Below are 23,517 nucleotides of genomic sequence, written 5' to 3'. Positions count from 1 at the left end.
TGTACCTGGCTAGTAACTATTCTCTGCATATTTTTCTAAAGCTAAATGTGACCAACTGGCCGAATGCAGGTCAAGTGATATGCTTGAAAGACAGTTTTAAAGGGAGTAGAATCAGCATTAGCATATGATCTCTCTATGACCCCCCACTGTTGCAGGAGCTCCTTCCGCTCCTTCAGTCATTAGCCGCTGAGATACCAGCCCATTGGGGTGTAGTCTCTCTCCCTTTAAAAAAGCGACCACTTCCCCCTGCTCTCTCTCTGGCTTCCTGCTCTGCTTCTGGAGACTAGGCTCCTTTCCTGATTGTGCAGAGGGCTGTTGTCTGGGACGGTAATCTGTAAGTTTCCCCTTTAAATAAATAACCATTCTATTAATCATAATTCCAAACTGGTGGGGGATTGTTTGTGACTTATGCCTTTATACCACCCATTTTTTTTTTGTTTTACCATTTTGACTATGTTGTAGACATGAAAATACCAATAAAGCAGTTTGGAGATGAAGTAGTTATTTTGAAACCAAAGGTAATAAATATTTAGAACAAAAAGAAAGGAATAAGAGAGGGATAAATGAAAAAGAGCCTATACATTTTATGTGATCATGGGATCATGACCTTCAACATGATAATATATGCTCTGTATTGAATTAATGCATTATTTATGCAGCTATTTGTCCATGACACACAGGAGGAACAAATGATTCAGAGTATACTTTTTCAAAGCAATGGCCTTTTATCTCCTTGTCAATCAATCTCCTGTTCTTTTAGATCTTTTCTCAGGTGTGCTCACATCTATGAAAGCATTCCTGAAATTCTCAGAGTAATAAAAAGTTCTTTCCTCTGTGCTTCAGAGTTTTCCTACAGACAGCTCTCACATCCTACCGAATAATTCTACATTTGCGTCTAGTTAAGACCTATAAAGACAATGACTATAACTTAACACCTGATGCTACTAAGTGTACCATAGTATTTCATATTGTGCATTGCTTTGCCTGTATGATGTCATCCACATAAACCACTGTATTTTCTATTTTTAAATATCATGACACAGTTTTAAATGTTAATCTTTTTCAGAGAGTAAATATATATGTGTGTGTACATATGCATACATATGTATATATAGTAGTATTCATGTTTATGTATATGCTTTTGTGTGTATGTGTGTGTGTGTGTGTGTGTGTGCGCATATCAGTCTGTGTGTTAGACTTTCAGTTGTACAAGTTTTACTTGTAAAGGCCAGAAGTCAACTTTGAGAGTTGCTCTGCATACTCTATCTCCCTTGATTTTTGAGACAGGATCTCTCATAAGAACCTAGGACTCATCTATTAGTCTGGCTAGTTGGTAAGTAAACCCTTGGGATCCTCTTATATTCACCTCCCCGGAAATAAGGAATAAGTATTCAAACAAGGAACTTAGGCAGTCACATTCAAATCAAGATGTGAATCTTCTTCAATATCTAGGAGAGGAACTAGGGGCAAAGCAATATCTAACTTGGGTTCCTGGCTTGGGACACTAGAAAGTTAGTGTTGGTATTAAGTGAGAATGAGAATATAGGAAACAAGGAAAGGTCCCTACAGTTAGGAAAAAAGGTATCAACCAAGAGTGAAAATATTAAGGGAAGGTGTCAGGGCCCTAACCTATCCTTGTGGGCAAATCCAGCGGCAAAAATAATGATGTCCAAAAATTATCAGACATGTAGCATGTTGAAATCATCTTCTCTAATCTTCATGATAGTACATCATAAGTACTTTTAATATTCTCATTTATGGGCAAGGAAAGAGTGGCTTCTAGTAGTCAGTCCAAAGTTACATATTTAGTAAGTGGAATACTACAGAGTTGAACCTTGGAAGATCAAGGTTTGTATACATAAGACCCTAAAATAATGCACTATGGGTGGTTGTGGATTGGAATGGAACTATGAGATATGAAGTTATGAACTATAGATTTAATAAAATAAAGAAATTAGTAAAGAGTCCTGGTCATATGTCTCAGTGGTGAACAGCTTGCTGCGTAAGTATGAGGATCTAACTTTACTATTCAGCATCCACGTAAAAGAAAACAAAGCATGGTTAGAAACTGCCTTGTCCCCAAGTTTTTGTCCAGATATTGAATAAGACACATACTTTAGTTTGAATGTAACTGCCGGGGTTCCTGGGTTGGACACTTATTTCTCAAAGTCATACATTACTAATATTTAGAAGTGGGGCCTTAAAGGTTATTGAAAATAGGTGAAGTTATAAGTATTGGAGTTCCATGATGGCCTTAATGGCTGTAGAAGAGGAAGGTAGGGTTAAGCTAACAGGGATACTTTGACTCACCATGTAGATTCTCTGTGCCATCTTAGGATGCAGCATGAGGCCCTGATCAGATGCCAAATAGCTAGTACGGATATGTTCTTAGAATTTAAAGACTCAGGACTGTGAGCTAAATAAACCTTATAGATTCCTGTGTCTGTTTCATAGATCTATGACCTGGAAACTGGTTTTGTTTAAAAATAGTCTTTGCTTCACTTGACTACAGACCCATGGGCCAGCCATCTTTACCTAATTAGTGTAGCTCTCACCCATCGTTAAAGTAGCTCATGTTTGCAACAGACAAAAACCCTCAAATAAAACCACAACTGGTGAAAATACAAAGAAAAAATTATCCTGAGGTGTTTAACCCCAGTGAATATATCTATAACACAGTTCTTGCATCCAAGACTAAGTAAACATCACAGAAAAGAGGGAAGAAAGATAGAAAGAGGACCAGGAAGTCTACTAGGAGATTATGATTTCTAGAAATAATAGGGAAGCTATGCTCATGATTCTAAAATAATATGTCCACCTTAACAAGACCTAAACAATGCCAATCTTTTTCTTTCTTTTTTTTTTAAATTCTTCTTTTTTTGTTTTTGTCAAGACAGGGTTTCTCTGTAGTTTTGGAACCTCTCCTGGAATTAGCTCTTGTAAACCAGGCTGGCCCCAGACTTACAGAGATCCATGTTTCACTGCCTGGCAAGTGAGGGGATTAAAGGTGTGCACCACCATCACCCGGCTAACAATGAAAATCTTAAGAAACATGCTACCATAGACGGGATCTCAGAAGGTCCCACACTTACACAAAGAACTGCAGACAGCTAAGGACGTCTGAGAGGGGGAGAATTATTCTTTTCCATAGATGAGCATAATAATTAGTTACACAATATCAAGTCAGCCCTGAAATCATATACATACAAGAGATATTGAATGGATTAAGCAGATTGTCCAATATATTACCACATTTGCACTTATTACATGTAACAATAATAGAAAAAAGTCATGAATTTAAGAGAGGGTAAGGGGAAATTTAAAAAGTTAGAGGGATTAGAGGGAGGGAATGGAAGGAGGAAATGATATAATCATATTTTAATTAAAAAGTTAAAAGTAGATCCTCTGCCGCATCAGTGACCACTGAAGCAACAGGCCTTCCTTGCATTGACTGGCAAAAGAGTCAAGTCTCTGAGCTCCCAGGTAGAAAGTCTGCACTCTAGGTCCTAGCCTGTGAAATACATCCTGTGCCCCTCCCCCACCCACCCACCAGCAACCAGAAAGAAACATCCCCCTCCCTCCCCATCAACCATCCTGTACTGTATTAGTAACCACTGGAAACACTGGGCCTACCTGTACCAATTGGAGGAAGAGCTCCAACCACCAGGCGGCAGCATATACCCCAGCACCACCTTCCCTCCCAAATATCCTCTGATGACTCAGTAACCTCTGGAGTCACAAGCACCAACTGGAGGAAGAGGGACCCCTGGAGATACAGACTCACAAGTGGATATCTTGACTTCCCTCACTCATATATTCCCTCCTCCCTCTCTTCATTTGGATTCCTGGAGTTTGGTCCAGTGGTTGGATGTGGATCTCTGCATCTAGTTATTGAATGAAGGTTCTATGAGGATAGTTGAGGTATTGGCCAATCTGATTACAGAAGAAGGCCAGTTCTAGTACACTCTCACTATTTCCAGGAGTCTTAGTTGGGGTCATCCTTGTGGATTCTTGGGAATTTCCCTAGTACCAGGTTTCTCCTGACCCCATTGTGGTTCTTTCTATCAAGATTTCTCGCCGGGCGGTGGTGGCGCACGCCTTTAATCCCAGCACTTGGGAGGCAGAGGCAGGCGGATCTCTGAGTTCGAGGCCAGCCTGGTCTACAAGAGCTAGTCCCGGGACAGGCACCAAAGCTACAGAGAAACCCTGCCTCGAAAAACCAAAAAAAAAAAAAAAAAAAAAAAAAAAAAAAGATTTCTCTTTCATTGCTTTCTCGTTGCATCCCTTTCTACCCACCCCATCCCCAACAATCCCATTCTCTCATGTTCTTATCTCCCTTCCCCTTCCTTTTACTGCCCCTCTCAGTCCCAGTTTACCTAGGAGATCCCATCTAATTCCCCTTCCCAGGACAATCCATGTATCCCTCTTTGGTTTTTCTTTGTTACCCAGCTTCTCTGGAGCTGTGGAGGGTATGTATTCTGGTTATCCTTTGTTTTACAACTAATATCCACTTGTGAGTGAGTGCATACTGTGTTTGTCCTTCTGAGTCTGGGTTACATCACGCAGGACAGTTTTTTTCCTGCTAAGGCAAAGGACATGGTAAATGAGACAAAACAACAGCCTACAGAATGGGAAAAGATCTTTACCAACTTCACATCTAACAGAGGGCTGATCTCCAAATTATATAAAGAACTCAACAATAAAGAAAGACTATTGAGAGCTGCAAAGGAAAAGGGGCAAGTAGCCTTGAACAATTTGGCATGGGAAACCACTTCCTAAATATAACAAGAGTAGTACAGATGCTGAGAGCAACAATTAATAAATGGGACCTCCTGAATCTGAAAAAGCTTCTGTAAGGCAAAGGACATGGCCAATAAGATAAAATGGCAGCCTACAGATTGGAAAAAGATCTTCACCAATGCCTTATCTGACAGAGGTCTGATCTCCAATATATATATATATATGTATATATATATATATATATATATCAAGAAACTAGACAACAAAATACAAAATAATCCAATTTAAAAATAGGATACAGACCTAAGCAGAGAATATTCAACAGAAGAATATCAAATGGCTGAAAAACATATAAGGAACTGCTCAACTTCCTTAACCAACAGAGAAACCTCAAATCAAAATGACTGAAATACATATTACACCTGTCAGAATACCTAAGATTAAAAACACATATATGCACACTGATTGCAGTTTTTGTTGGAGAAGATGTGGAGTAAGAAGAACACTCCTCTACTGCTGGTGGGAGTGCAGACTTGTACAGCCATGCTGCCACTCTGGAAATCATATAGCAGTTCATCAGAAAATTAGGAATCAACCTATCTCAAAACCCAGAAATACCATTATTGGGAATATACCAAAGGATGCACAGTTACATTACAAGGACATTTGCTTAACTATGTTCATAGTAGCTTTCTTCATACTAACCAGAAACTGGATACAATCTAGACACTCCTCAACCAAAGAATGGAGAAAGAAAATGTGTTTTCACAACGGAGTACTACACAGCAGGTTTTGTTTTGTTTTGTTTTGTTTTAAAAAAAAGACTTCATGAAATTCGTAGGCTAATGAATGGAACTAACAAAAAATCATCCTGAGTGGGGTAACCCAGACACAAAAAGACAACATGATGTGCTCATTCATAAGTGATATTATATTAGATACAAAGCAAAGAATAACCAGGCTAAAATCCACAACCCCAGAGGAGCTAAGTAAAAAGGAGAATCCTAAGAGAGGCATGCACAGAGGGTCCAATGAAGGGGAAACAGTTAAGATCCCCTTGGTAAATTGGGAGGGGGATTAGAAGAGAGGGAATGGGGACCGGAACATAAGGGATCAAGATGGCTGAATTGGGGAGGGATGGAGAGGGAGAACAATGAAAAAGATATTTTAATAGAGGGAGATATTATGGGGTCAGGGAGAAACCTGGTGCTAATGAAATTCCTAGGAATCCACAAGGATGACCCCAGCTAAGACTCCTAGCAATAATGAAAGGAGTACCTGAAATGACCCTTCCCTGTAATCAGATTAGTGAATAACCTAACTGTCATCATAGAACCTACATCCAGTAATTGATGGAAGCAGATGCAGTGATTCATAGCCAAGCCCTGGGTTGAGTTTCTGAAGTTCAGCTGAATAGAGGGAGGAGGGATCACATAAGGTAGGGGGAGTCAAAATCATGATGGGGAAAAACACAGAGACAGCTGACCTGAGCTAGTGGGAGCTCATAGATTCTGGACTGACAGCTGGGGAGACTGCAATGGACTGAACTAGACCCTCTGAATGTGGGTGACAGTTGTATGGTTTGATCTGTTTGTGTGGCTCCTAGCAGTGAGACCAGGACTTATCCCAGGTGCATGAACTGGCTTTATGGAGCCCATTCTCCGTGGTGGGATAGCTTGCTCAGTCTTGATGCAGGATGAGGGGCCTAGTCCTGCCTCAACTTGCTATGCTAGGCTTTGTTGATTCCCCAAGGGAGGCCTTGTCCTCTCTAAGAAGTAGATGGGGTGGGATGGGAGAAGTGGGGAGAGGGCCACTGGAGTCAGTAGGTTAAATGAAAAAAAAAAATATGTTAAAAAAGTTAAAAACTTTGATAAAACATTTTAAATAAAGTACTAAGTCTTGCACATCTGATTATATCAAAAATGCTGAAATAATATATGGATAGTTTGATAACTCCTATAAAAACCCTTGAATCCATCCTCACACCACATAATTAAATTAAATTAAAGAATTTTTGGGATAGTCTCTATGTTCTGGTTCCTTTACATTTTGGCCACAGTCTTCTTTCCATCACAAAAACATGACCATGCCACTTCTTCATTAAAATCGTTCAGTGGTAGTCATCATCTTCAGGATAATGCTAACAGCCCTGGTCAAGCTGTAACTAACTCATCCTTGCTTGTTCTCTTCTCAATTGTTGTCTCTCAACTCAGTAATCTCCCTAACTTGACAGCAGTGAAGTAATCATGAGTCAGCTTCTATTTCACAGGTGCACCATGCTAATTCACTTCCCTGTTTCTAAAATTTTCATCCTGTCAAAAATACAGACATTACTTCTTCTCATTCTTCAACCTTTAGTTTGACTCTTTCTGTTCCTATAGATTTTTCCAAAGGTTCCCTTGCTATATATTCAGAAATCTCTGTCAAATTGAAATCTCACTGGATTCCACATCCTTTTTGTACTTTTGTCTTCCTCCAATTATAAACCGTATACAAATAAAACCAAGGCCAGCACTGTTTATCTTTGTAGTCCCAGGACATAGTCCATTCCTGAAACTGTGGATACTTTCTCTATTAGCTACTTATCACATTGTGATAGTAAAGTGAATGACAAAAGTGTTTAGTTTGGTTCACAATTCAAGGTACAGTCCATCATGGTGGGGAAGTCACATTATGTCCTCAGTCAAGAAGCCAAAACTTAAAATTCTGGTATGAATCAGAATTGCCATGCAAACAACCCCAACTCCATGCCCTTTCTGCTACATTGTTCCAGAATACCAGGTCTCCTTGTAGTCTGCCCTCCATAATAGGAGTCTTAAAATCCAATAGATCAAGAAGTGATGCCCCAAAACTACCTTCAATGGATAGCAGCCAGAATCTGGAGCAAGTGAAAAGCTAAAGGAAACCCCTGTGCTCTTCTCCTGAGCTCCAATCAAGGAAGAGACTTTGCGAAATCTCTCTCACATTTCCCAGAGCTGCTTGTCCCAAATGATCTCCTATAGCCAGCAAAGGACAATGAAAACCCAAAGCTGAATTCAGCTGGCTGCCCTTCTCCAAAGAGAGTTCATACATCTGAGCATCCTTTCACAAGGTTTTTGTCATCTTCTCTTATTTGTCTACCAATTTATGACATTTCTAATTTATATACAAGTCAAATAAGTCAGTTCTTAAATGGAGCAATGATACACTGTAATGTTAGAATGGAAAAATTATGGTATCACATCATAATGGAACATTGTGCTATCACAGTAATACACTACTAAGGTAACAGAATATTGTGGTGTCACAGATAGCATCATGGTATCACTATTGAGTATTGTAGTAACACAGCTCAGTACTGTGTAGGTTAAATTGAGTATTATGATAACAGACAGCAACACTGTGGTGTTTGTGTCCACAGTAAAATGGAACATTCTCAGTCAGCACTGTGATGTCAAAATTCAGTATTGTGGTATCACAGTTCATTATTCTGAGGAAAAATAAAGCACTGTAATATACGATTAAGCATCTGTTGTGCTAGATGTCAGTGTTGTGGTGGCAAAAATGGGATATTGTGATGTCACTAATTTATTACCATGTTTTCAAAGTTCAACATTGTGATGTCAATGTTTCATCACTGCAATGATACAATGTAGTATTGTGATTCCATGATGCAGCATTGTGATGACACTATGCACCCTCCTGAGGTCTCAATTCAGAGTTGTGATTGCACAATGGAGAACTGTGATGACATAATACATATTTGTAGTGCCCTAACACACCTTTTTTATCACAATGAAGCATTGTGATAACATAATGCAGCACTGTGGTCTCCAAATTCAGTAGTGTGATGTAATATACGTCACTGTCATTTCATAGCTCAACATTTTAATGTCATAATTGATGGTCTAGTTTCATTTCTGTTGCTATGAAAAAATTATGATTAAAAGCAACTTAGGGAAGAAAAAGCACATTTGGTTTACAATTTATTTCAAGTTATAGTCCATCATTTGAGCAAGTTGAGGCAGGAACTGAAGCAGATATATAACATACACAGTAAAGAAAATAAATAAGACATCTTGCTTTCTTCTTATCTTTATTCACCTTTTTATTTTTTAGTTTTTTGAGAATTTTGTACATGAAAAATATATTTAATCATCTACACCCTCCCTCCTCTTCCCACTCTGACCCCTCCCCTGTTTCCCCACTTCTCTGGAAAATTCATGACCTTTTCTTCTTCAATATTACTGTTACACACACACACCACACACACACACACACACACACACACACACACACACATATATATATATATATATATATATATATATATATATATATATATAACCTACTGAGCTCATTTAGTGTTGCTCCTTTATACATGTATTTAGGGCTGACCACTTCGGATTGTATAACCTATCGGTAGTCTTTTGTCTAGAGAAAATGAATTTTTCCTCTCTCAGTAGCCACTGGCTGCCTATAGCTCTTCTTCTTGTTATAGAGCCTTATGAAATTTCCACTATTCATGCTGGAATGCCAATTAGTATTTTAAATATGCAAGCCTTGTTTAGGAAACCATGGTTTTAAGATTTCATGGGTGTAGCATTCATGTCAGGTCTAGGAGAAACTAACTTGCAACAAGCATATTGATCCCCCTTTTCTTATAATCTTTTTACCCTCTCTTTGGTGATGTTATCTGGGCCCTGTGTATAGCAGTTGTATTGTAGATAAGTCAGGATTAGAAACTCCATTGTCACTTATCTCATTTTGATCAGATTTGGATCTCAAATCATCCACCATTTACTTAAAAACTGAAAGTTCTTTGATGAGGGGTAAGAGCTACACTTATATATTGGGATAAAGATAAGGAACTAAAATGCAGCTAGAAATTATATTGATTTATGAAAATAGAAGTAGTTATACTCTGCTGTCTATGGCCTCTCTAGTCATGGGTAGTTGGCTAATTTTATAGTACCAGGGATGCCCTGGGGTTTTGACTAAGTAGTCTCTTGGATGAAGCATTATCACCTCATATGGCATAACTCCATTTAAACTATACACACATACACACACACACACACACAGAGAGAGAGAGAGAGAGAGAGAGAGAGAGAGAGAGAGAGAGAGAGATGCCTGTATTTTAAATAACCTTATAAAATATTGTTTCCCAATGGCTTTTTAAAACATCCTTATTGTTATTTATTTCTCTTTCTTCTATTCCAGTTAAAGTCATTCTCCTTATTTTTCCCTTTCCACCTTCTTAATGCCTATGGACTACCCCTCTCTCCAGAGCTCCTTCTGCCTCTTTTCCCTCATATTCCTTTTTTACTTTCTCAGTTTCTGTGGTCACTGAAGATTATATAGCCAAATCTAAAGATTTGGAACTAGTATACAAGAAAGAACAAGTAATAATTAATAATTGTCTTTTTGGTTCTGGAATCCTCCTCTCTGAGAGCTAGCTTTCAAAATATTGGAAGATAATATGCAAGATGTCAAGGAAGGGAAGAAATCAATTATCTCACCGAGATGCAAGCCTCTGAACCCCGCCCCCCCAAAAAAAAAGACTATCCAGGCAAGATAACTCCAATGGTACAATAGTAGCACTTTATTTTGAGGGTTAGAAACAACTGTCCAGTTGAACTTTCTTCACACTTATAGACTTCAGGGGCCAGATTAGGGAATAGTGTCAATGGCCTGATTCATCATAAACCAATTAATATTCAAAAAAGTTTTGGGGCTGGAGAGATGACTCCGAGGTTAAGAGCACTGATGGCTCTTCCAGAGGTCCTGAGTTCAATTTCCAGCAACCATATGGTGGCTCAAAACCATCCGTAATGAGATCTGGAACCATCTTCTGGCCTGAGGGAATACATGCAGGCAGAGCATTGTACACATAATAAATAAATATGTAATACATACATACATACTTTTTTAAAAGACATTTTTTTTTGCTAAGATATCTACAAGCTGACTTGATACCTAAAAGTCACTGATGGGGAACCTCCTTCAGCCAATGGCCTTTGAGAGGCTGAACCAGGTTGAGGCATGGCTTTGGGGAACTGAAAGGCCACAGTCCTGTCTACTTACCTCTATTCCTGAACGCCACACCTTGATGTTGGACACCGTTCTTGTTCTCTGTGTTTTCCATTTTAAGAAGACAGAGACAGAGACCAACATTGGAGCACTGGACTGAAGTCTCACGATCCAAAGGAGAAGCAGAAGGAGAGTGAGCACGAGCAAGGAACTCAGGACTGCGAGGGGTGCACCCACACACTGAGGCAATGGGGATGTTCCATCGGGAACTCACCAAGGCCAGCTGGCCGGGGTCTGAAAAAGCATGGGACAAAACCGGTCTCGCTGAACATAATGGACAATGAGGACTACTGAGAACTGAAGAACAATGGCAATGGGTTCTTGATCCTATTGCACGTAATGGCTTTGTGGGAGCCCAGGTAGTTTGGATGCTCACCTTAATAGACCTGGATGGAGGTGGGTGGTCCTTGGACCTCCCACAGGGCAGAGAAACCTGCTTGCTCTTTGGGCTGAGGAGGAAGGAAGACTTGATTGGGGGAGGGGGAGGGAATGGGAGGTGGTGGCGGGGAAGAGGCAGAAATCTTTAATAATTAAATAAATTAATTAATAAAAAAAGAAATTAAAAAAAAAGAAAAACCTTAGAATACTCCATTTGGAGTTATCATGGGATTATTTGACTCATGCCCCCCCCCATTCGAAACATTCAGTATCATCTGGCACACCAACATGGGAGTGAGTCCATGCTTATCCGGACAACCCCCACCCCAGCACTCCCAGTTCACCAACCCAGGCAACCCTGAAGTGCTCCTGGTTTGCCAGCCCAGGCACCCCCACAGTGCTCCTAGTTCATCAGCACAGTAAACTCCCCGCCTGTAGTTTTTGACCCACATGCCACGGCCTCTCCAGCCAGGATCTCTGGAGCATATCTTCCACCCATGCAACAAGCACAGGTCGTGATTTATGACTGACAGAAAGCTTTCGGCTTTCTCCTTATTCTGGTCACCAACCCCTCAGAATCACTTTCATTGTCCTTAATAACTGCTCTTAATTGGTGAAACAAAGCATATTTATCAGTACATAAGTAAGCAGTGATGCAAATAACCAGAGGGAACAATCCAGGAAAAGCTGGTGGAAGCTTCTCCTCTGCAACGCAGCTGTAACCGTGGCACCTGCTCATCAATTATTACACCTACAAGAATTTACTGAAATCTCCTAATAAAGGTAAGTAAATTAATAAATTTGAAAGTTATAAGATTACAAACAATATTAGCATTCAGGAATTTAATAACCATTTGCTTAAGCTATGCATTCTGTAAGGCTTATGTGATTGTCCTATACATCTATTAATTTAATTTTGAAAATTAGTTTTGTTTTTTATATTTTATATCATTAAGAAAATGGTTTGGTAACAGAGCCAAGAATAAGGCACTTTTAAAAATGATACAGTCTTTACAGACTAATAGTGAACAGCTTGTTGAAAAATAATACTATTGAAAAGGATAACATTAATTTGACAGACAAAATCCAATCATTGTGGAAGGGTGCTGAAAGAATTTTTGCTGTTGACTTTAACAATTGAAATCTGTTGACAAGTTATAATAGGTTAATGGATGAGGTATCTCTCAAGGAAGATAATATGTATGCCGTCAAAATTATGTCTAAGGATGATACATTACCTTTATTGAACAAATTTCATACCTTGGAATCATCAATGAGGGCATTAGAATGGAACACCAGACAGGTGATTCAAACTTTACAAAAGGCAGTGGTAAACAGATCTGAAAAGATTGAGGATATTATTGAAACTGATGATCAGGGAGAAAAGGACAGAATTTAGCCTTGTCAGTACATGCTAGAGTCTGGAATGACTTACCCAAAGTTTTAGCTGCTTATCTGGTAATATCCTCTGTGAAGCCATCTGTCACAAAATACCCTAAGATAGTGAAAGAATATACATGGCAGCCTATAGGTATGAGTAACTCTAAAAGAAATTATGCAAACAATTGTATCTTATGGCCTGCATTCACTATTTGAGGAAAATCGTGAAAATGTGGGCTTCAAGCAATAAAGCTACCCCACACAATTGGCTTCAATTAATCTCAGCAGTCCTATAAATAGACACCAGCTGCTACAGAAATGCTGTTGGTGAGAAGAGGCAAAATTTTTAGAATGACAAAGAAAAGCAAAAGGATTTGGGGATTCTCAAGATCAAATTCTTGGTGAGGGCTATTACTCTGATCCTCAAGAACAGTGTCTCTACAGTGAACACACCTTGTCCCTATGTAACAAAGCAGCTTTAAATGCTTGGAACAGGATTCAGAAAGCAGGAAAGAAAATTCAATCATATATCAGGGTTAAACATGGCCAGAGAGAATCTTTTCGTGACTTTTTATAAAGATTAACTAAAGCTGTACAAGTTGGAGTAAGAGACCCAGAAGCTAGATGAGTATTTATTAAACATCTGGGTTTTTGTTGTTGTTGTTGTTGTTTGTTTTGTTTTGTTTTGTTTTGTTTTTCGAGACAGTTTCTCTGTATCTTTTAGTGCCTGTCCCGGAACTAGCTCTTGTAGACCAGGCTGGCCTCGAACTCCCAGAGATCCGCCTGCCTCTGCCTCCTGAGTGCTGGGATTAAAGGCGTGCACCACTCCCTTGATCCCGTTAAATATCTGGGTTTTGAAAATGCCAACTTATAATGCAAAAAGTACCTTGGGTCAGATCAGCAACAATAGGAGACTGGATCTTGCATACAATGAATTTTGAGACAGTTAACTGTAGTACTGAGGCTTGGGTAGAAGAAGCAAATTCCAATTGTATGATGAGACACCAAAATGATAAATGCAGATGGATGTGTTCCACTTTGCAGAGTTTGGAAAATTAAAATATGTGCACCACACCATTAATACTTACTTAGGTTTTCAATAGGTAACTGCCTTGAGCTCAGAAAAGCCAGATTTATCATTCATTCATTAGAAATTATGGCCATCATGGGTATACCTGCAGAAATCAAGACAGATAATGGTCCAGAATATGTCTCTAAGAAAATAAAACAGTTTTTTGTTTAAAACCATGAAAAACATATTACAGGTATACCAAACAATCCTACAGGTCATGCAGTCATAGAAAGACCAAATCAAACTATAATGGATATGTTAAAGAAACTGAAAGTGATGGAAAGTACTCCCAGAAATAGATTGCATAATGCTTTATTAACCTCGAATTTTCTTGATGCCAATGAGAAAAAAAAAAAACAATGGCAGCAGAGAGACATTGAATAGAAGACTTCTGAATTAAATCAGCCCATGTATTTCAAATAATGTTGACCTCAGAGTGGAAATCACAAGATGTGCTACATTGGGGAAGGAGTTTTGTTCTTGTTTCCACAGGAGAAGAAAAGCTATGGATACCATCAAAATTAATAAATATTCAATCTGATAAGGAAAAATCTCTGAGACAGAATAATGACAGCTTATCCACAGAGGTGACAATCATACAGGTGGTAAGGAAACCTCATATAGATGGGACAAAGTTTTGTGCTTGTCTTTGCAGGAAAATATGCATCTTCAATTTGTCAAAAGACCCTGGATATTTGGATACATAAAGAGGAAAAAATAACTATCCAAGAAAGATCACCAAGAAAAGAGGAATGTGACTTGTGAGTACAGGTCACCTGAGGGTAAAAATCATGTATGTATAAAGCTGGCCTTAGAGTTGGACAATAGCTCTCTGTCCTTCTATAAATCCAAACATGTTATTAAAAGAAAAATTGAGTTTCTATCTCATGTCAGGAGCTATCTGGTATGGGACAGAAAGAAGAAAGATTTTAGAAAACTTATACTTTTCTCTATACCTTTTTGTCTGTATAATATCTTTCATTGAATATATGTCTATATGAATAATTGTTTTCTACAATAAACAGTAGATTTTCCTGAAGTAATCTTTGAAGTTTCCAGGAAGAAGTTGGGACCCCACAATAATGAATCCACCTGGTTGATATGACATCATGATTCTGATAACACTACTTTAAGACTGGTTTTAGGTACTGGCTGCTCAAGATGGTTCCAACTTTGTTAGCTGACATGGTGCTCCTTCTTACAATGTTCTCACCAGAACTCCAAATAGGAACCTCAGAAAACCCTACCAAATACCCAAAGACTATTTGAAATTATACCAGACAGTAATCTTGAAACTTAATTATAATTTTACTTTTACAGGATCCCATAGAAAGAACAACACCCCCGTGACAGCTAGATGTAATTCTAGAAGACGACACCCCCTCTCCCAATAAAGTTTGTCCTTGGGGTTAAGGACATCACTAAAGTGTTGATTATTACGGGTACAGGGTTGGGGGTTGGGATGGAAATTATGTAGGCTCAGAGATCTCTTTTTTAAAAAGGGAATCTCTGTGTATGGTGTCAGGAATTCATCATGCTCTCCTGCCTGTGCACACCTAGTAGACCTGATGCTGATGCCTGCCCAGGTGGGGGGCACTGAGCTGGTCTCAGCTACTTTCCTCCTAACCCTGAGTGGGTACACAAACACCCAGATCCTCAAATGCCATTCAAATGCTTCATAGCCAGGGTTTGTGCTGGCAATACAGCCCAGGAAGTTGCCTATTTCAAAAGGTAAATTTTTTTTTCTCCTACCAGTGAATCAGAAAAACCTCTCTTAAGGGAGCTACAGCATGCCACCAGCCAAAAAAAAAAAAAAAAAAAAAAAAAAAAAGTCTAAACTTTTTCTGTATTTAGAGTTCCTTTTCAAGTCCTCTCAGGTTTTCCATGGATTTATTCTACCATGCTGGCATGCCAATCTGTTGGAGGACGGGGCTGCTCATTGATCCTGGCCACCTAGCCATAAAATAATCACAAAGAAACTGTATTAATTAAATCTCTGTTTGGCCCTAATGTTCTAACTTCTTATTGGCTAGATCTTACATTTTAACTTAACCCATTTTCATTAATATGTGTATCACCATGTGGCAGTGGCTTACCAGGAAAAGTTTTGGCATGTCTTACTCTGGTGACAGCTCCATGGTATCTCCCTGACTCCACCTTCGTCCTCCCATGCTATAGGCCAAGGCAGTTTTTTTTAATCCATTAACCAATAAAAGCAACACATAGACAGAAGGACCTCCCATACTAACCTCTGAACTTTAAGCCCTGCCAAATTAAATGTTTTCCTTCATAAAAGTTGAAGTGATCATGGTGTTTCTTCACAGCAATAGAAACTCTAATTAAGATTTAAGATGGTACCAGGGACTGATATATTTTTGTGGAAAGTCTAACCTTGCTTTTGTATGGAGAAGTTTAAACTTTAGAACTTTGGGTTAAAAAAAGTAATTGAGTGTTTTAAGTGGGTCATAATAGGCCATACTAATAGAAGCATGTCAGATATTGGTGCTGAAATGTGGGGCCCAAATCAAAAGGGTTCAGAGAAGACAAATATTAATATGTGGCCTAGAGACTGTTCTTGTGCTGTTTTGGTGATTAATGTGGCTGCTTTCTGCGCTTGTCCAAAAAGTCTGCCCAAGGCTAAATTGAAGAATTATGGATTATGGATTAACAGCGTTGGCAGGGAAGATTTCAAAGTAGCCTAGTAATGACTGTGTTACTTGGTTATTAGTGGATAGTCTCATACAAATCTATAATGAAAAGGAGCAAGTTAAACAAGAAAAAAATATACAGTTTGAGGAGAAAAGAGGCACCAGAATGTGTAATAGAGCTAAATCTTGTGTTCAAGAAGATAAATAGATTAAAGAAAAGCCTGATGGAATAAAAGAAATGGAAACCTCAGGGCACGATTCCACCCAACTAATCTTCCAACTTGTTAAAATGAGTTAAAGTTTAGGGCTAGGTGAGTGGTAGCACATGCCTTTAGCACTCAAGAAGAAGAAGCAGATGGATTGCTAAGGTCAAGTCCAGCCTGGTCTACAGAGCAAGTTCCAGGATAGTCAAACTTAAGCAAGCAGAGAAAACCATTGAAAACAAAAAGCTGGTGCAGATATTAATTGAACAGGGAGTCATGTTCCATCACCAGTAAGTGGCAGAATTTGGCAGCTCCAGTCAATCACTTCTGGCTTTAGAGTCAAGATAAAGGAAAGATGTTGTAGAATATCTCACCCAGGGCTAAGGAAAGACACTGAGGCAGGTATGTATCAGGTGAGTTCCTGCTAGAGGGCCAGAAAGGCTACTGTGTGAAACTGTGAAGGTGAGGCCTGGATTGTCTTGGAGACCCCCCAAGATTTTGGAGATGCCATGGGATACCTGCAAAGGAGCACTGCAGTCAGGGTTTGGAACTAGCCCAAGAGAAAGAAGTGTGTTATAGTCAAGAAAGGTAAACTGAAAATCTGAAAAGAGCATTTTCACATCAGTCATAGATATACAGAGTTTGGAGTTTTCTAGATATTTTTCTGTGTTGCTTTAGTCCAGTTTCTCCTCACTATGTTCCCTTTCCTCCCTTTTGAAATGGCAACGTATATTTTGTGCTTTTGTATATTGGAAGTATGCAATCTACTTTTTAGTTTTTATTATAAAGGGGTTACAACTTAAGAGATTTCCATGTCAGTTCAGACTTTGAATTTTGGATTTAAAGAGTCTTGAGACTCTTATAGGCTATGAGGCCTTTTGAAGTTGGACTGAATACATTTTGTGTTATAATATGACTACAAGCCTATGGGTGCAAGGGAGTAGAATATACTGATTTGAACAAAAAAGGCACCCATAAGCTTATAGATTTGACAGCTTGGTCACAGAGGAGTATCACATTTAGGAGATATAGCTTTGCTAGGTAGGTGTGACTTTGTTGAAGAAAGTGTGACAATGGGAGTAGGCTTTGGGGTTTCGAATTCTCAAGCCTATTCCAGCGTCTCTCTCTGTTTCTGCTGCCTGCCAATCCAGATGTAGAGCTCTCTGCTACCTCTCCAACAGCATGTAGGCCTATGTGTCGCTATGCTTCTGCCGTGACAATAATTCACTAAACCTCTGAAAAGCCAGCCCTAATTGAATGTTTTCTTTTATACGAGTTTCAGTGGTCATGGTCTTTCTTTACAGCAATAGAAAACCTAACCTAGAAATGTTGTGATGGAACAAGAGAGCATTGTGTTGTCAAATTTTAGCACTGCGATGGTACTATGAAGTATTATAATGGCACATACTGATTTTTGATGATCAACTGACACTACTGTAGTAGCATAATGGACCATTGATGTATCACAATGAGCATTGTGCTGTCACACTTCAGAATTTTGATGGACAGTGGGTGATTGCGATCACATAGTAGAACATTATGATGTCAGAATTTAGCATTTTGCTGTCACAGTTCAGTATTGCAGTTATGCAATAGTTCAGCGTAATAGCTAGATCACTGTATTGACAATATGCTATACTGTGATGTCATAATTTCAGTGTAATGGAAAAATAGAATGTTGTTATACCACAATTTCACAGTGTTTTTATTTAATTATTTATTTATTTAGTTAGTTAGTTATTTTTGTTTTTTCGAGACTGAATTTCTCTGTAACTTTAGAACCTGTCCTGGAGGTTCTTAGCTCTTGTAGACTAGGCTGGCCCTGAACTCACAGAGATCTGCCTGCTTCTGCCTCTCAAGTGTTGGGATTAAAGGTGTGCGCCACCATTGCCCAGCCACAGTGTTTTTAAAATGCAGCATTGTGGCAGCACAGTGGAATGACACAGCCATGTCACAATACAGGAAAATAAAACATGACAGGCAACTTACCATAAAACAAGGATGCTTCCACAGGGCCTAGAACACAACAAGATGTCAAGAGAAAGCAAGTAGAAGTGGTAAGAACCTGCATTTGGCAACAGAGTCTATGTATTGAACTCTCACCCTGAACTTCACAACTGGGGATTTAAACTTAGACTTCAGAGGTCCATGAACAGTCCCCATAAAATGAAACTTGACAGAGTTTGTACAGAGATATTACAATGTAAGCTTCTAGCGCTAGTCAAACTGCCTTATAATCTTCCATATTCAGGAAACCAAAATTGGTATATCATCACCTGCAGTATAGCTTTTTCTTATCAGCTATTCCTCTAAGTATGATGACCCTCACTCAAATGAATATCATTGTACTCGTATATCAGAATGGTTATACAAAAAGAAAGAATAACTTTTTCAACCCAGAAATTACACCTAGGGCCAATGGACAGAAAATATAGAAGTAGATTTCTACTTAGAAAAACAGAATTATTAAAAGAATTTTGTCGCCGGGCGGTGGTGGCGCACGCCTTTAATCCCAGCACTTGGGAGGCAGAGGTAGGCGGATCTCTGTGAGTTCGAGACCAGCCTGGTCTACAAGAGCTAGTTCCAGGACAGGCTCCAAAGCCACAGAGAAACCCTGTCTCGAAAAACCAAAAAAAAAAAAAAAAAAAAAAAAAAAAAAAAAAAAAAAAAGAATTTTGTTATGATCAAAAGGGTGGGCCACAGGGAGTCTCACACTCTGTAATGCTGGAGACATTCATGCATTTGTCACTGGGCTGGAATTCTTGCCTATCTTAAATATTTTTACTTTAACACATTTATAATTATCATCTCCAATCTCATTTCTATAATTCTGACCACAGCCAATATGTCATCCAAGGAAAGACTGTTTCCTAGGTCTGAGTCATTGATTTTCCCACCATTCTGCATGTTGAATTGCCTACAAAATATTATCTACTTATTAGTATTAAAGAAATAAGATGACCGGAAATTAAGTGCAGAGAGATATACAGATGATTTGAGTGTATTTTCAAGAAGACAGGCAAAATCTTGATAAAAATATATGTAACTTTAAGCAGAGTAGAGATATGAGAATTATAAAGTAGATTTAAAATTTTATCAATGAATAAATAAAATTAGAGGAACTGTAAAAAACACAGAAGAAAAGAAATATATTGATACACATAAATTATAACAATATTTATGGTCATAATATAAAAAGAAATAGCAAAACTGGTGTTCTAAATTCTTCATAGTTTCAGGAGGGTAGCAATGTTAACTTTAGAATACCAGATATGGTTCTTTAAGAATTTCAAAATAGAGGGTACTCGTTCAATGATTGGTAGACACAAAGTAGAAATAACACATTTGACTAACAGTTCCCTGAGCATGCATAGCACATGTGAAGGTTACAATGATGGAGAATGGGGAGTGTATGGAGGGAGAGAAGAGAATCCATGGATCAGCACTTTATTTGACCAGGATGCAGGCTTCCTGCATAGAGTTTTACTTTGTAGACTGAAAATAAGTATGCATGGATTCCAAGAGTTCATGAAGACTACACTACAACATAACTGTGCAGTCCACACAGGGTCTGGAGATCAGTAGTCTATTCAGGGAGGCTATGTCCAGCTTTACAAAGCAGTGTATAAAGCAGTTATGCATATTGTCTACACAGAAGACCTGGAAATTGTGCAAGAGTGTGATGGAGGTCTGGCTGTAGGAAGTCCAACATAAATTCACAGTGGATACATAGATATGCTAAACTATAAGAATTCTTGAAAATATGGAAGTTAAAATTAAAGGGAATTCTTAATAAAAAATAATCTCTAAACTGGAAAAACAGTATGATGGGGAAAACATGCCTCAACCATATCTATAACTTAATTTCTAGCCTCCTGACATGATGTACTACTCCCTCCCTACTCAAGCCCTTTTCCACTCCTTATCCTCACCTTCAGTTTAAAACTCTTTTTCATACATGTGCCATTCCTACCTGTAACTATCCAACCTGTTTTAGGGGGAGACTGCTTGATCATTCCTGGCTGCCTAGATCACAAAATAATCACTCAGAAATTTTATTAATTAAATTACTGCTTAGCCTATTAGTTCTAACTTTTTAATTGGCTGGCTATTACATCTTAATTTAACCCATTTCTATTAATCTGTGTATCGCTATGTGGCTGTGGCTTACCGGCAAGTTTCCATCCAATGTCTGTGCCTGGCAGGGCTACATGGCTTCTCCTGACTCTGCCTTCTTTCTCCCAGCATTCAGTTTAGTTTTCCCTGCCTAGCTCTACTCTGCCCTATCATAGGCTAGTGCAGATTTTTTATTCATTAACCAATAAAAACAACGTATATACATAAGGACTTCCTACATCACAAACTGCCGTCTGATTTTTAATATTATAATAAAATGATAGATGTGAAGTTCATTTCCAAAGCAATGGTTCAATGACACTGTATATTTTGTTGTCTTTTATAATGAAAGACTGGTTTGCCTTAGTTACCTTTAATTGCCAACTTGACACAGCCTAGACGCATCTGGGAAAAAAAACCGTTGAAGAATTGTCTAGATCAGACTGACTTGTGAGCATGTTTTATTGTGATTATTTGATGCAAGAAAGCCTAGCCAACTGTGTGTAGCATCTACAGATTATGTACCGTAAAAAGACTAGCAATAACTTACCCTAGAAGACCAACTTCCATTGACCGACTTTCTCCAACTAGGCTTCAGGACCTACTTTTCATCATGTCACATGATATAATATATATGTCACGTGATATAATAAACTCTGAAAATAGCCACTCCCATATCCAGAAGTGCACTCTGCTAGTCTAGGACTTCTTAAGTCACTATAGTTGATCACTGAGATTAACTGTGACATTTCTTTAATATGTAATAGGTTATGTTTTCAAAGGAAGTTAGTGGATATTTGCAAGAAAATGAAGGTTATTTTATTTGAGCCTGCCTAGCAGAATCTCTTTAGCAAACAGTTTCATTTTCTATTTCCTAAGACATAAAATATGAGAAGAAAATTATATCTCTACTGATTTGGTGAGGCACATACTGAAGGGATAAGTTAGATATACCTCATGGTGATGCCGTTTGGAAACATGTCTTAGTGACATGGTCAACATTAGTGAAGCACCTACACTAACTGAGAGTTTTTCCGACAGTGATTTTATGCTGTGTTCTCATCAGACATCCAGGTCCTAGAGAACATCAAAAAAAAAAAAAAAAATAAGAAAAGATCTTTGTTGTTTTTTTCTTTGTTTGTTTACTTTCCAGATGCATCCCACAGCATTTCCAAGACTAATGGCAGGAAAGCCAAATAAATCTCCAATTTCACAAAGCCAAGTTAAATACATTTTTTTTTGTCTGAAGAGCCTCTAGGTACAAACCCTTATCTGGCTATAGTTCTACAAAGCTTAATTCATCTCACCAAAGTCAATGAATGTTCCCAAAGTCTATGATATTGCAAGCTAATAAGTGTTTTAACTGAATAGGGGAAAAATAAAATAACTTCTAAAATTAATAGAGTAAGAGGTGGCTTAGGAGGCTTGAGATGATAGATCTGGCTTAAAATATGTCTGATCCCTTAAACATCTTCATTTGAATCACATAAACTTCACCCACATTCCAGAACCCTTTGAGATTACCATGTGCACCAAACTGAGCTTCTAGGTGAAGATTTCCCAGGGGTTATTTGCTATTGGTGTGCCATCTTTTCTGTCAGTTATGATCCTAATTTTCCCAAAGCCATTTGTTCACTTTTGATTTGTTCTCATAACTGAGACACTGATCATGGTATAGTTTATATAATCCCAGTTCATGTTTGTGGCCTGGCCATTTCTTTGCCCATATGACAAGGTGAGCCATTCTTGCCAACCAGAAGTTTGGACTATAAGTGCCAAGTGGAGGAGCTAGGATTTGGTCCCCAGTTTCCTAAGCTAACTTCAATGGCTTGTCACCTATGTAACAATTCATGCCAACAGGCAGTCTCATTTGCAACTTCTTGTAAAACAAGCATCATGGTATATTTTTGAGACATGATTTTCTACCTTATTGCATAGAAAAGGGAGAAAAAAAAAGGCGATAAGTTGTTTTCCTCATTGCCTTAACCAAATACCCACCAAGAGGCAACTAAAGAAAGAGAAAATTATTTGGGATCATGGGTTTGAGAGTTTATAGTTCATCATGAGAAGCAAAACATGGTGGCAAGCCGGGCAGTGGTGGCCTTTAATCCCAGCACTCGGGAGGCAGAGGCAGGTGGATCTCTGTGAGTTCGAGACCAGCCTGGTCTACAAGAGCTAGTTCCAGGACAGGCTCCAAAACCACAGAGGAAATCCTGTCTCAAAAGAAAAAAAAAAAAAAAAAACCAAACCATGGTGGCATACAGAAGGAACATATCACTGAGACTTCTCACTTCCTTACAGCTACAAATCAGAAAGAAGAGACAAGACAGGAAACAGAACTGAGATATAAAACTCAAGGCCCAACCCCAGTTACCCACTTCCTCTGTGTAGGTTCTGAGTCCCTAAAGACTTTAGTCTCTCAAATGCATGAGTTTGTCGGAGGTATTTTCTATACAAACATTCTACCCTTTGTCCCCATAGGCTAATGGCCATCTCAAATGCAAACTGTGTTCAGAATAGCTTCAAACATCCAAATAGTTTTGCAGTCCCAACATTATTCAAAAGTCCAGAGTCTCTTCTAACTCTCAAGGTATGAGCCCCTATAAAATAGAAAATTAAGGTTCATGCTTATAATATATAATGATGAAAAGTAAACATTATCATTCCCAAAGGAAGAACTAGGGAACAACATGAGAGATTGACTAAAGCAAGCCCACATTCAGCAAATATGAAGACACTTCCAGCTGCTGTGCATGAAAGCATTATCTAGACTCAAAGGGTTTGGAGAGCTCTCTCTGTTTACAAAGGCAATCCTTCTTTTGAGATAGTTCTGATGGCTCAGTAGATGTCTCACATGTATCTCATCTCCATATCCTGGAATTCTGTTGCATCTTGGGCTTACCTTTAC

Source organism: Chionomys nivalis, chromosome 21 (assembly GCF_950005125.1).
Source record: "Chionomys nivalis chromosome 21, mChiNiv1.1, whole genome shotgun sequence".
Taxonomy (NCBI): domain Eukaryota; kingdom Metazoa; phylum Chordata; class Mammalia; order Rodentia; family Cricetidae; genus Chionomys; species Chionomys nivalis.
The sequence above is the reverse complement of the archived record's forward strand: the minus strand, read 5'-3'. Positions refer to the sequence as shown.